Raw genomic sequence first — 15,275 nt, 5'->3', positions numbered from 1 at the left:
CTCATTAATATTCAGCTTTTCTTTTTTTTTAAATATAAGAACTTAGTTAATTTCCTTCTAAATAGAAGTTTTAATATGCAATATTTTGGTTATCATTAAATCATAACAATTTTAGAATAATACAGGAGTTATTTATGGGTGTGTGTGTGTGTGTGTGCGTCTAATGTCTTTTTTCAGTTAATGGCCTTATATTGACCATAGTTTGGAATTTGTTAAAATCTACCTTATGATCCAGTATATAATCTTTATAAATCTTTTAGATGTTTAAAAAGAGTTCATATTCCCTTATTCTCAGGTGCAGGACTCCATAGAAATCTATTATCTCTAGATTGATAATTTTGTTGAAGTTTTTTACATTTTTGTTTATTGCCTTTTCTAGATTAATCTGTCAAGAACTGAGAAAAGTATGTTAAATTTGTCACAAGGGTGAAGGATTTATTAACTTTTCTCAGTAGCCTTATCAGCACTGTATTTATTCTGAAATAGGTTTTTCTTGTTTTTGGAGTATACAGATATATAATTATTAGAGAATCCTGATATACTTAGTCTCTTATCATTATATGATAACAATTTACATCTCTAAAAATATTTTTGATCTTAAAATATATTTTCCCCCTATTAAGATAGTTATGTCAGCTTTCTTTTGGTTAGTATTTGTTTTGTATATCTTTTTCATCATTTTACTTTAAGCCTCTGTCTTTTTTAGCCATTTCTCTATAAACAGCATATAGCTTCACTTTAAAATCCAATTTGCTAAACTGTTTCTTGATAAGTATAATACATATATTTATCCCCGTGATTATGATATATTATGCCTGTTTCTACTATCTTACTTTTTTCTTTTAAGATTTTATTTATTTATTTGACAGAGAGAGACAGTGAGAGAGGGAACACAAGCAGGGGGAGTGGGAGAGGGAGAAGCAGGCTTCCCGCTGAGCAGGGAGCCCCATGCGGGACTCAATCCCAGGACCTTGGGATCATGACCTGAGCTGAAGGCAGACACTTAATGGCTGAGCCACCCAGGTGCCCCTCTACTACCTTACTTTTTAATTTTAATTTTTTTTCTTTTACCATCCTTCTATTTTAAAATTTGAGTTCATATTTTTCCTCATTCCATATTTTTTTTATAAATCCTTGGAATTTTATCATGGAAATTTAGTTTTAGAAAGTTCAAAATTAAATAATACCTTAATCCTCTTTCATAACAATTTAACAACCATGGGAGCTATTAAACTGATCATTCTCCTGACTTGCATAATATGTGCATGTTGTGTTTTAGTTTGACTTTCCATCTTCCTTCAAACGTTTTTTAGAATTTTCTTTAATTCAGTTTCCTTGTGTTGACTTTCCGGTTTTGTTCATCTTCACATGGCTTTCTTATAGTCTTCTCCAAAGGTAGCGTTTGTTGGTTATACCATTCTAAGTTAGCAGTTATTTCCCTCAGCACTTGGAAGATATCTTCCAACTAACTTCTGACTTCCAATTGATGTTCTAATTATTCATTTGTTGGTCATCTGTTCTTTCTCTTTGGCTGCTTTTTAATTATTTAAATTGTTTTTATTTCACAGTTATACAAGAATTATATTCTACTTTTTAAGTTGAAGATATTCTAATGTAAGACTCACTAAATAAGGAATAAAAGATGAGTCACTGCAATGGACAGTGTTCTTAGGAAAATGTAACTGGAATCAGAAGCCTAGGAATTGTGTCCCTGCTGTCACATCTTAGTTTTGTGATGTTGGACAAGTCACAAAACCTCGTTAAGTCCCAGAATCCCCTTCCATTCAAGTAAGGATAACAATATCAATCTCAGAGGGTTGTCAAGAGGACCAAATGAGACAGCATGTAGAAACAATGAGCTCAGCACCTAGTTCAGAGAAGTACCCAAGAGATTATGCTAGGTCAAGAAAGTACACTTATTCAACATCTGATGTAGATTGCCAGTTGTTCACTGTCTGTGAGCTGCTAGAATTGTCAAAGTCCAGGGAAGCAGTCTGATAAAGTTAAATAAATTAATCACCAAAATAGCGAACATTGATGGACATTTACCACGTCTCTTAAAGTGTTTTTAAAGGTTTTTCTTTGTCCTTTTTCTTCTGCAATTTTCCTGTAATTTGTTTCAGTTTTAATTTCCTTATGTTTATCCCATTTGAAGATCAGGATGTTTCCTGAATTTGTATTTTCATCAATCCTGAAAAATCTATAATCTCTCTAAATATTGCCTCTCTTTAATTCTCCCCATCTGGGACTGATTTACATGCATGTTAAAACTACTTACATTATCCTTTATATCATTCATACTTTAGATTTTTTTTTTTCCTTTTTTTGGTCTCTCTAGTTCCTATTGACTATTTTGGGATATATATTCTAGTGCACTAATTCTCTCTTCAGCTGTAATCATTCTGTTTAATTTAGTCAATTGAAGTTTTTATTTCAAGCACTATATGTTTCGTTTTAGAAGTTACATAGTTAAAAATGTATCTGTCTCTTTCTGATAAAGTTCTAATTGAGAACATTGAAGACTGAAGTGTCTATCTTATCATGTGTCAAGTACATGAACTTCTATATTCAGTGTCTAAAATTTCCATCAACTGCAGGGATTTTTGGTTTAATTTCTTGTTTTTGTCTTTCTGCTGATGCTCAGACATGGGGAGCATTTCAGCCCTTTCTGAGGATCTAGACTCTGCACTAAAGCTCAAGTCCTCCTTTCCAACCTCTCAAAATTTCCTGATGTCTTGGCTGCTATTGCTGATTTCTCAGGGGACCAAAATTATTGATCTTGCAGCAGATCTGTTCTTCCCCTGGCTTTTTAGCCAGAGCTCTGTCTTCAGTCCCAGTTTATATATGCTCTTTGTTTCTTGTATCTTCCTTTCTTCCTTGATTCCTGTATTTCTGTCTTTCTTTTTAATAAAGAAAGAAGAAACAGAGAACTAAACTGGAGGGGCCTCAAATATATTCATTGCAGGCTTTAGTTGTTTTGCTGCAGTCATTTTGACTCTTTCTTCCTTAATCCCCAGATCCAATCAACTACATATTCATATCAATTCATCTTCCAAATGAACAAACAAAAAGTCAAAAACCATGAACCTCTAAAATCTACTATTTCTTCCCATACCTACTGCCCATATTCCTGTTAAGATTATCACCCTCTCCTGCCTGGAGTGCTTTAACAGTCCCCTAGCTTTCTTCCTGTTCCCAATCTGGTTTACATCCAGTCCATTATATTCCCTGCAATTAGAGTTATCTTACTCAAGTGCAAGACTAAACATATATATTTGCTACTTAAAACCACCCAACACCCTCTCTCTCCTTCAGACACAGTTTTTCATGGTCTTCTCCTGCGGTCCCTGATGGAGTCACTCTTGCTTACACTCTGATCTTCTCTCTCATTAGCACCCACCCCAACTCTCACATTCTACGTTACAGTCAAGATAAACGCTTCATCTCGTTTTCTTGTATTATGCACTCTCTAGACTTTTGATGTTTGAGGAAGCTATTTCCTCTTCCTGATACCCTCCTTGCTTCCAGACACCCACCCCCATCTCAGTTCCCGATTGATGACTAACCACTCCTGAATAGACTCTACTCATCATCCATGGCTGAACTTCGTCTTTTATTATAGTACTTACCACCCTTCATAGTAATTTCTCTTTACTTGCTTGCACTCCCAACTAGACTGTACACCCCATGAAGATGAGTACTGTCTACTTTGCTTATTCTTGGGTACCAGACACTTAGTCAAGTGACTTGCCTTTGGATGCTTGATAAATAATTATTGAATGAATGAAAGAAAGTAAGGATAGTTTTACAAATAGTAAGAGAGGAACTCTGAAAAGGAACAGAAATGAAATTGTCAGTTAAAACCACACAATCTCTAATTCTTACTTTTTTCTTTACCAAATATAAACTTCACTAAAGATTTCTTAAATAAATGCCTTGTATGTAATAAGGGCTCAATATTTCATTCAAGAAATAAAATATTCACTGGTTGCAATTAGTGATATCCTTGCATTTCTCAAAATAAAGCTTACAGTAAAAATGAAATGATGAAAACCCTTGGTTACTTGAACTATTGAAATATTTTTTCGTTACCATTTAAATATAGCATAGTCATCATGATTTTATCTTAGGTCTGTTTTCACACAAATCACCCTAATTGGTATTTGAATCCTACGATTTTCACTTAGCCAGAGTCCAGCTTAGCCACAGTTTCCCACATTCTATACCACCCACTGTCTCTATCCATTTTGTGCTGTCAGAAGCACATCAAGCAGCCTCTGAGTGTAATCACATCAAAATCGATTTTCATGGCTGAGAGAAAAATAATGGAAATTTCTCTAATGTAGTAAATGTATGTGTTCCTTTTGGTTAACCAAAATAGACTATATATCAGACCTGTCAAAATTAAGTTTTCTTGATTCAGTGCTCTTGCACCGACTTGTATACAAATTATAAAGGCATGCTGTGGAGCACCATGACGCAATCTTCCTGCTTCCCTGGTCTGCTTCTGCATATATCTCAAGTGAATAATCTCACCAATTTATCAAGCTACAACCCACCTACAGTCTGAATCTCCAAGCAACCTGCTCAATGTTAGGATAGTACGTTAAACCTATCCTTCTTAGATCAATTAATTCTATTATGAGATAGTCCCAAACAGTAGCGATGAGACATTGGTGGAGCGTGGGGGGTGAGGTGTGTGTGTGTGTGCTAAGAACCAAATTCAAATACTATCTTTTGGGACTTTTTCCTTTTTTTCTAATTTTTCTTTTATATAATCATTTGGCCCAAGGAATCACATGTTTAGAATTTTATTAGTTTTCAGTTCTCTGAAGGCATTCAAGGTGATCAACCATGTTCAAATGATAAGATCCCAATGGAGTGGTCATTCTACTTTTTATATCATGTTCTTTCAAAGCAGATATATCTTGAAAACAATTAGAAAATTTCCCTTTTTACTTTCTTGGTAGGTATAGTCACAGCTGCGTGATGATGTTGGGAGTGAATTTTAATCGGAATGATCCAGGTTAACAGTCTATCTTCTTTTAAGTGTAACAGTCTTCTACTAAATTTTGAGTACCAAAATAATTGCTAAAAGATGGCTTATAATAATTGGTAATGTTTGCATTACTAAGGATGGAAAAGAGATTCAATATTTTAAAAAACTGACTCATGTTGTTGAAAGTTGCTGACCAATCAACCAAATCTTTTATTAACATCTAGAAGCCATTTATAACCAGCAAGAATTAAACCAAAAACTATATCAAGTTTAGTATCTCTAATGTATTATGCTGAAATTCCAGGGTTTTATTTCTTTTGCCTAGAAGAGGTAAGAATGAGTATACTAAAATATGCATCTTACTAAAAAATGCCAAGATGTGTTCCAAAGAAACTTCAGACAGTATAGATAGTCTCATGAAAACAAAACAACAAAAAAAGAAGAAAATAAAATTTAATTTAATTTAAAAAGTTTTTCTAATATTTATCCTTTTATTTTTATTTTTTTTAAGATTTTATTTATTTATTTGACAGAGATAGAGACAGCCAGAGAGAGAGGGAACACAAGCAGGGGGAGTGGGAGAGGAAGAAGCAGGCTCATAGTGGAGGAGCCTGATGTGGGGCTTGATCCCATAACGCAGGGATCACACCCTGAGCCGAAGGCAGACGCTTAACTGCTGTGCCACCCAGGAGCCCCTATATTTATCCTTTTAAAATCATGGTTTATTCCTTAGTTCTATTTTCTTAAAACTAATTCTTTTGAGGCTTATATGAAAATAAAATTAATTCTTAGAGTTTGGGAGTCATGAACAATAATGTGAAATTAGTTTGCATGTCTGGTAATGGAAAACTTTTTATTTCTTTTCTTTTACTTTTTTAAGATTTTATTTTTTTATTTTAGAGAGAGAGGGAGAGATTGGGGGAGGGGCAAAGGGAGAAGGATAGAGAGAGAGAAAGAAAATCTCCAGCAAACTCCCCACTGAGCAGGGACCCTGAAATGGGGCTTGATCCCGTGACCCATGAGATCATCACCTGAGCCAAAAAGCAGAGGCTTAACCAACTGAGTCACCCAGGCATCCCAGTGGAAATCTTTATTTTTTTTATTTTTCCTTTTTTAAAGATTTTTTATTTATTTATTAGAGAGAGACAGTGAGAGAGGGAACACAAGCAGGGGCAGAGGGAGAAGGAGAAACAGGCTTCCTGCTGAGCAGGGAGCCCGATGGGAGGCTCAATCCCAGGATCCTGGGATCATGACCCCAGTGGAAGGCAGACACTTAATGGTTGAGCCACCCAGGTGCCCCGCAGTGGAAATCTTTTTAAAAGCCAAATTGTTGTTGTAAACTCCTGGGATTTTTGAACAAGTTATCATGGGGACATAGATGAGTAGCCAATAATAGTGTTATTTATTTAATATTCAAATTTATTGGTTTTTAATCATTTGATTGTATAGTTAACAATATTTAGAAAGACTTTTTTTTTAATAGCAGGCAATATGGCATTATAGAAAAAAAAAATGGCGCTTAGAATTGAGAGTTTTGTGTTTCAACTTACACTTTCTAAATCTGGTACCTCAAACAACTCTTACAGTATACAAACCCTTTTCAGCACTTCTTTTTAAATCTTAAAAAAGAAACCCACAATTTCTTGAGCTGTAACTTTATATGTAGTTAACAAAGTATTCCTTATATGTCTTTATATCCTTAAAACCTTTAATTTAATTTTTTTGGCCATTCTTTGAAATCTCTTTGAGACATTTAAAATTTTAAATCCCTGATGGCAGAACTTTTTACATGTATAATCATTAATTATAGACTGAAATAAAGTCTGAACTGAATTTGGTAGCATTCTCTTTCAAAGATTGATGAAAATGTAAAAGGCTAACCTAACAGCGTGATAAGAAATCCATTCATACTCCATAACAGACTTTCAGTTCTAGACATTTCCGCTTCAGGATGGCAAGTCTGATGTAATGCATATTAGCATAATTGATAGGAAAATTGATCCAGTACAAAGACGAGAAGGAAGAACTGACAGAGGAAGATTTCCTTCTCGAAGCATAGATTTGAAAAATAGAATTCCTGGCTAGTATTTACCAGTAGAAATTTCTTTACCTGCCCAGGCATCACAATGAAAAATGTCCCTCATGATCTGCAAATATTTTTAACTAGGATAGCTATATAAATTAATAGTGAACCACCATTATAGTATAATTTATTTACTTATAGATACTTTGGTGGTTGTATGGCTATATATTTCAATTCAAGTGGCTCAATCATACACTAAAACTCTGTTAATGCCTGGATAACTACTGTGTGAGTTCAATACATCAGCATTATAAAATGGGTCATATGTGTTTTATGCATTTAATGAAGTTGCTAAGTGAACATTTACTCATTCATTTACAAATATTTATTGCACTTACTCCTGCAACCTCAGTGTTAGGTACTCTCATTTAAATTCTTTACAATGGCGAGAGTTGGGGATATTTCTAGCATTTTGCTCCCTACATTCAAATTCCACTTTCATCAATGATTTATAATATTAACTTGGACAACTTACTTAACCTTTCTGTGTTCCTCTTTACCCATATATAAAATGGGATAATAAGAATGTGAAAAGTCATGGAAACTCTGTGATAATTAAATGTAATAGTGCATTCAAGTGTTTCTGATGGCAAAATGTTATACACAATAACTGCTGTTATTTTTCTCTTCATTGTATATACACAAAACTGAGGCTATGAAAGAAAAACACCTCACTTGTGGGAAAATAAGTAATAAGTAAGAGGAGTGGGGACACAGTCTCTATTTCTCTTTGTTGAAAGTCTCTACTCTTTTTAAAAGTTATTTTTATCAACGTAATACCTCTGCATTGTTTTTAAAAGTTATGTAGTATAAAACTTAAAATGAATGGGACAGCAACATTTTTCCTTTTCTTCTTCACTCATAATTCCAATAACATGTTAACATTCCTCTTTCTTGATTTATTAACTTCAGACATTATTTATTGCCTTCCTATTATGAAATAGGAAGACAACACCCAATGTCCCCACCATCTACTTTGCATTCTTTCCTTCTTCCAATACGGTTTTATCAAAATTGTTCAGATAAAGCAATTTTCAGTGTTTACATTAAAGTTGCTAAGTAATTATTTTTCACTCCTGAGCCAAGTCAAGCACTATATTTCAATTACCTTTCCTGTGCAACATTTTGTTTTTTTCCAGATTTAAATAATTTTCTTCAATTAATTTTTACTTAACTTTCTATGTCCCTATCATTAATTTTTCATTAATGCTTCAAAAAAAATATCAAACCACTTTCAAATTCTCTTTTCTATGTGGTCAAAAACATTACATCATCTGTTTGTTTCTCTGTTTTCCCTGGAGACATCATTCCTAAAGGCCCCATTCTCCTACTCCCTTCTCAACCTGCATATTAGACCTGCTGTGCTGCTCTCATCAGGGACACCTTTCTCCCCTCTTCATGGTGGATCCAGGCTTTTAGGTTTTTCTTTCTTGGTTACTTCCTGTTTTGATGGAACATAATTTAAGATGCTAGAATAGCTGCCCAAAAAGGAGGTGACTGGTGATAAACAGTTTGAAAACTTACATGTTCAAAATTGTTGTCTACTCCCAAATTTGATTGATAGTTGGCTAGAGATAGAATTCTCTGTTGAAAGAGAAAAATACATCATTTTAGAGATTTTTGAAATCATTACTCCACTGTTGTTTAGTTTCTAATTTTAAGATGTCAATTGCCATTCTGTTTCTCCATCCTTTAGATATGACCTATTTGTTTTCTCCATGGGAGTATCTGGATCTTAATTTATTTTAGTTTCAGAAATTTTATGATAATAGGCCTTAGTACGAGGGTTTTATTTTCCTTCCTTTTCCCCGTCGTTATTCTGCACACCAGTGCATCTTTAATTATGAGAAATTTCCTTGCATTATTTCTTTAGTGATTTCCTTTTTTTTTTTCTTTCAATTTTTCCCTGTTCTTTTTTTCTGGCATTTATATTAGTCAGATTATGGATCTACTGATTTATCTTTTAGCATTTAAAAATCACTTTTCTTACCTACTTTTGAAAATCTTGGCTTTTTTATTCTATTTTCCTAAAGATTTCTGTTGAGGCCAAAAAGTATATGAAAAAATGCTCAATGACATTGCTCACCAGGGAAATGCAAATCAAAACCACAGTGAGATATCACTTTACACCTGTTAAGTATGGTTATTATTTAAAAAAAAAAGACAACAAGTATTAGTGAAATTGGAACCCTTGTCCACTGTTTTGGGGAATGCAAAATGGTGCTGCTGCTGAGGAAAACAGTATGGAGGCTCCTCAAAAAACTAAGAGTAGAATGCTCTATTACCCAGAGATACCACTTCTAGGTATTTTTCCAAAAGAATGGAAATCAGGATCTCAAAGAGATTAGCCTTCTCATCTTCACTACAGCACGATTCACAATAACTGAGATGTAGAAATAACCTGTGTGCATTAGTGGATGAATGCATAAAGAAAATATGATATGTATATTATCCTGCCTTAAAAAAGGAGAAAATCCTATAATATATGACAACATGGATGGACTCTGAAGACATGCTAAGTGAAATAAAGCAATCACAGAAGAATAAATACTTCATGATTCCACTTATATGAGGTATCTAAAATAGTCAGACTCATAGAATTAAAAAAATAGAATGGTGCTTGCCAGGTTGAAGAGAGAGAAACTGGAAATTGCTAATTAATGTGTATAAAATTTCAAATATGAAAGATGAATAAGTCCTAGAGATCTGTTGTATAACACTGTGCCTCTACATAATAATGTTGTATTGCATACCTAAAATTCTACTAGGATGGTAGGATCTTATATTAAGTATCCTTATCATAGTAATAAAAAAAAAAGATTTCTGTTGAATTTTTAATTGAAACTATCTTTTCAAATCATTCATTGTTCTCTATTCCCTTTTTCTTTCTTTCTTTTAATTTCCTTTTTCTATAACTCTGTTCTCATTTCGGGAATGCAATTTCTTTTTAAAATCTCCAAGGTTAAAAATTTAGGGTAATTTGTGTGTTTTAAGATTTGTTCTGGTCCCTGTTTTTTTCTATTTATGGCAAGTTCCCTCTGACTGTTATTTGCTTCAATCTCCTTCTTTCATGCTGAGGCTTTCCATACATGTCTGATGATTCTTTTTTTTTTTTTTTTAGATTTTTTTTTTAAATTTATTTATTTGACAGAGATAGAAACAGCCAGCGAGAGAGGGAACACAGCAGGGGGAGTGGGAGAGGAAGAAGCAGGCTCATAGCGGAGGAGCCTGATGTGGGGCTCGATCCCATAATGCCGGGATCACGCCCTGAGCCGAAGGCAGACGCTTAACTGCTGTGCCACCCAGGCGCCCCATGTCTGATAATTCTTGACTACTGACTCATATTTAAAATTAAAGCACTAAAGAAATGATTGGAAGGTCCATGTGCAAGACTTCACTGCAGCGTGATAGAGTTGGGATTGTAGCACTGTTTGTCCCAACATACTTAAATGATGTCCACTTCTGCATATCCTTCTGTGCACTCTCTAAGCCCATTAGTCATCTTCGTATTTTCAGAGAAGAATCTTCCAATCCATCACCTATAAAGGTAGAGGGGAAAGGATGAAGAATAAATCTCTGCCAAAGTTCTTGGAACTAACAAGGAGAAGGATGAGGATCTTAGGTTCTACATGTAGACTTTTAAAAATACCTCTGTTTTCAAAACTGTGTTTCTTATCTGCCAGATCTTGAGAATCTTGGCTTAATTTCCCCACATAGCAAGTTTTCTCCTGCCAGGAGAGAGAGGGATGTTTACTCAGCTACAGTGGATAAAGAAAGAATCCCAAACACTAGCTGCTCTTTATTCAAAATTTCAACCACTTACAGATCATAAAGAAAACTTTTAAGGTAGCTGCTGCCTCAGATTCCTGAACTTTCTAAAGTTCTGCAACATGGATTTGCTTGCCTCTCATTTGATATCTCAACTATAGATAATTACCATATTTGTTGATTCTAAGATAAAATATTTTTTCTCATTTTAATATTTTTGAATGCGGGTTATGGAAGATTGTCTTTTCTAAAGATGGCTGTAATAGTATCTTCATCCAACGTGCTCTTTTTTTCATGGTGACCTTGCCATTCTTCCATCAAAGTAAGGAATATATGTCTTTTCTCATTGAACTTGGTTCAACCTTTGTGGCTTGTTCAATAACATGGAGTGTAAGTGAAGCTGCATGATTCGAAGATAAGTCCTAAAGAGCAATACGGCTCTGCCCAGCTAGCTCTCTTGGCATATTTGCTCTTGTAAAGGTACTTTGCTCTGAGGAAGCCCAGGCTACATGCATAGTCTGAATACACATGTTTCAGCCAACAGGCCCAGTTGAAGTTCCAGGTGACGGCTAACAGTAATCATCATCCACATGAGTGAGGAAGACTTTGAGAGGATAGCAGCCCCACTAAGCATGTGGTCGCAACTGCATGGGATTTCCTGATCAGCCAGGCCCAGTCAACCCTTAGAAGTGTGAGAGATAGGGGCGCCTGGGTGGCACAGTCGTTAAGCATCTGCCTTCGGCTCAGGGCGTGATACTGGCATGATGGGATCGAGCCCCACATCAGGCTCCTCCGCTAGGAGCCTGCTTCTTCTTCTCCCACTCCCCCTGCTTGTGTTCCCTCTCTTGCTGGCTGTCTCTATCTCTATCAAATAAATAAATAAATAAAATCTTTAAAATAAAAAAAAAAAAGAAGTGTGAGAGATAATAATCAAATTATTGTTGTTAATTTAAGCTACTAAATTTGGGATGGTTTGTTACATAGCAATAGATAAGTGGACATTTATAATCATAAATTTATGATTATATGTGGCAGTGATTTTTCTTTCTCAATGAAACAAACTAATGGTGCATCTTATAATAAATGGCAACTCAGATAAAGAAAATATATTAGTATTCTACTTTCTCTGTCTTGTTAACTCCTCTTTTGCTTTCGATGTTCCAAAAAAGTGTTGTCCTATCAGGATTATTGTTGCTTTCCCTGGAGATTTTATACTCTTCCTTTATCGTAGTTTCATTTTTAGTAAGATTATTAGGAGAAGTGGTTGGCTATGTTCAATCTGCTGTGTGTAGCTGTACTCACCGTATTGTCCGTAAGGTCCCAAATCTATATGCAGTTGCAGCACTCATCCTAAACACAGTGTTGTGCGGTTTTGGTTTGTTGGTTTGTTTGTTTTCTTGTTTGCTTTTGCATTACTATCCAGGTCTTACTTCTTTCCTTTAGTGTTACAAGGTTAGTGGTTGGAAACAATTAGTTAAAGGAAGACACTCTGCACGAATAATAGAAATATAACCGAAAGTGGACCAGAATTCCTCATGGAGTGACAACAAAGAAGTCAACATAACTTTCTGATCCTTAGTTTTCATAAGCGCAAAGTAGAAATGTTAGTTCTAACAGGAATTTCAGGTGATAATTTAATGAGATAATACATGTGAAACTTATACTTAATACATGTATATCTCTAATAAATATTGGCTCAATATGAATACACTTAATATAATTTCCTTCATTATTTTTAGTGGAGCAGTTATAAATTAAATCTTAAAAAGCACGAATTATTCCTGAACTATTAGTCATTTTGGGTTTTTCAGACTATTTTATGTAGTAATCTCTCCCCATGAATGTATTTAAGCATGGGCTTGCTTTTTGTCTTCCTCACATTCATTTCCTTCCCTTCCAGTAACAGAAGCTTGATTTCCTTCATTGGCTACAATCTTGATAAACTGACCAATCATGTGGCTCAGCTTTCCCATTGGCAAAAGGGACATAAATAATCTAAACTAGGCCATAACTAAGTTCCCTTCCAGAAATTTGAATATTAAACTGAGCAGTCCAGGAATTAAAAATGGTCAGATTTCACTCCTCTCAAGGCTAGCACTTTGAACACACTGCCCACTAATTCTTGTTTCTTAGATTCCTGGAACTGCCTTATCTCCCCCTGGTGATATGTTTCAACTCTTCCTTTGAGTCACTGAGCAATTCTATCTTCTTTCTAATAAATTTCCGGTTTTGCTCAAATTAATCAGGGTTTGTTTCTGTTGCATGCAACCCAAAGAATATCAATTGGCACACTGATATTCTGAGAATTTATTTCTAACAAAAAGACAAGCCATATTTGAAGATAGATCTGACTTGATACAAATGAGGGTAGTTTAACCAGCTTATAATTTTCCATGTCCTTTCCATAAAATATCTCCTTATTCTCAGAATAGGCTGTTCTTACATAAATTAAAGCCAAGTTTATTCACTTTTCTTATCTTTAAGATTTCGACAAATACAAGGATACATAAGGATGTACTCGGGAATACATGAAAGTAAAGTCTAAAATAGAAAAGATCAAATGGTTATACCTTGAAAGCAAGATTTATTTCAAATATATTAAGATAACCAAAATTGCCTTCATAGGACAGGTCAACATATTGAGTATACTTATTTAGAATTCTGGTTGGAAAATTTGCTGTGATACATTAAATCAACATATAATTTAAAATTCACACATATCAGTTGGAGGTTTTCTCCTTCTACTAGCATTTAGTTGGTATGGTGGTAAACTGAAGCAAGTCCTTTGTGAACTGTTGCTTAAGTAAAGCACTGGAGACACATTCATATGATGGGCCTCTGAACACTTTGCCAAATTATAATTATCCATAAACAAAGACCAGAAACCCAGAAAAAAATCTATTAGTATTGCCATGCCTTCTTAAAGCTCTTCCTTTGATTATTTCTATTGCTACCCAGAGTCATATTATTACCAGCTGATGGGTGGCACAGATGGCTCAAAGCAGAGAGGTTTGTTTCTGTCATGGTTTGCATTATTTCTTCGTGCCTTTTCTTACAGAGTTTTGGTGGATTTCAATTTATTTTATTTCTCATGTAACTGTTTCGCTGTTTTTGTTGTTGTTTTCCTTAATTAGTCAGGATGTGGTTGTGTGTATAGGGCCCTTGCCTGGTTTTCACTGAACTCATGGGACCTGAAGATGACTCTGTTTATTGCCCTTCTGCTGTTTGTTTGGGAGATGCCCTGAACCATTTGGGTTTCACCATGGGGCAAGAAGCTGGCCCTGAGTTCTGAGATTCTCAGCCTGGTATCTGAGCATGTGCGCATAGAGTATCTTTGGCTTTCTAAGGCTTTTACAACTTTGGTCTTTGTCTTATCCTCCTTCCCACTTTCACCCTTTCTCCCTCCCTTCCTCCCCATCCCCTGCTCACTCACATATGCTCTCTCTCTGTACACACACACACACACACACACACACACACACACACACAGAATTTTCACCATTCATTACCATTTTGATCATTACTATGTATAAGAAAAGTTCAGTAATATATAAACAGCGAAACTATTACCCCGAACTGTCCTACTTCAGATTACTTTTCAGTTTCTACGTGTGCTATTTCTGTTGGTTTTCTTTTCTGCTCTCTCATTAGCCTTATGAATTCCTCTGCTCTACTACAAATCTTCAGCTTGCCTAGGAATTTGACTGCAGAAAATCGTAACAGAAGCTTTAGGCCTCTCCTACCTGCATGAATCCATGGGAGGTGTTAGGGAGACTTCAGTGACTCCATCTTTGCCCTGTTCCCGTGATCTTTGATAGAAATTTTCCAATGCCAGCTAGCAATTCCGTCTGATTTCTCTCTCCACAGACTTTCATCTCTTTTACACTTTAAGAATCAATTTTAGGCCCTAGGATTATTTTATTTCACCTTCCTGAAAGTTTCATTTAATATACTCTGCTTTTTAAACTTTATATGTATTCAAAAGTTCATAGGCAATGAATCTGTAGAACACGTGCAGATACAGTATTTCCATGTAGTTTCCACCATATCCTTTATATGTGAGTGTCAGAATTATATTTCAGAGTAAGGACCAAAGGGGCTTTTAGGAGAATGGTATTTCATTAACTTACCTTCTGGCATTTTAACTGTTATCAGCTGTACAGTTTAGTTTTATTACAACAGACATTATTGTGATAACTTTTCCTACTTTATCTTTGCAATTTATTGGAGCAGTTAATTTCTCAAAAAGTGAGAGCATTTTTTCTCATTAGAAATTCCTTCATGGCCTCTTTGATACATATTCCTCGCTATTTAGAAGAACTGCTGATAAGTGATTTTGACTTGTATCCTCAATAATGTGAGATGTTTAACAGAAACTTGGCAAACCACTTAGGGGCTGAAGCCATTTCTTAAAACCAGCCCCAA

The 15,275-nt window shown here is 35.0% G+C and overlaps 1 protein-coding gene across 8 annotated transcripts in view; it reads left to right on the top strand.

Moving 5' to 3' along the window:
- Positions 1-15,275, top strand: part of LOC123775788 (cytosolic beta-glucosidase) — an 889,125-nt gene that overhangs the window by 533,780 nt on the left and 340,070 nt on the right. The window lies entirely within an intron of this gene.

The sequence above is a fragment of the Ursus americanus genome, chromosome 8 (assembly GCF_024610735.1).
Source record: "Ursus americanus isolate L20-20 chromosome 8, mUrsAme1.1.p, whole genome shotgun sequence".
Classification (NCBI taxonomy): Eukaryota; Metazoa; Chordata; class Mammalia; order Carnivora; family Ursidae; genus Ursus; species Ursus americanus.
This window is presented reverse-complemented; position numbering and strand designations above follow the sequence as displayed.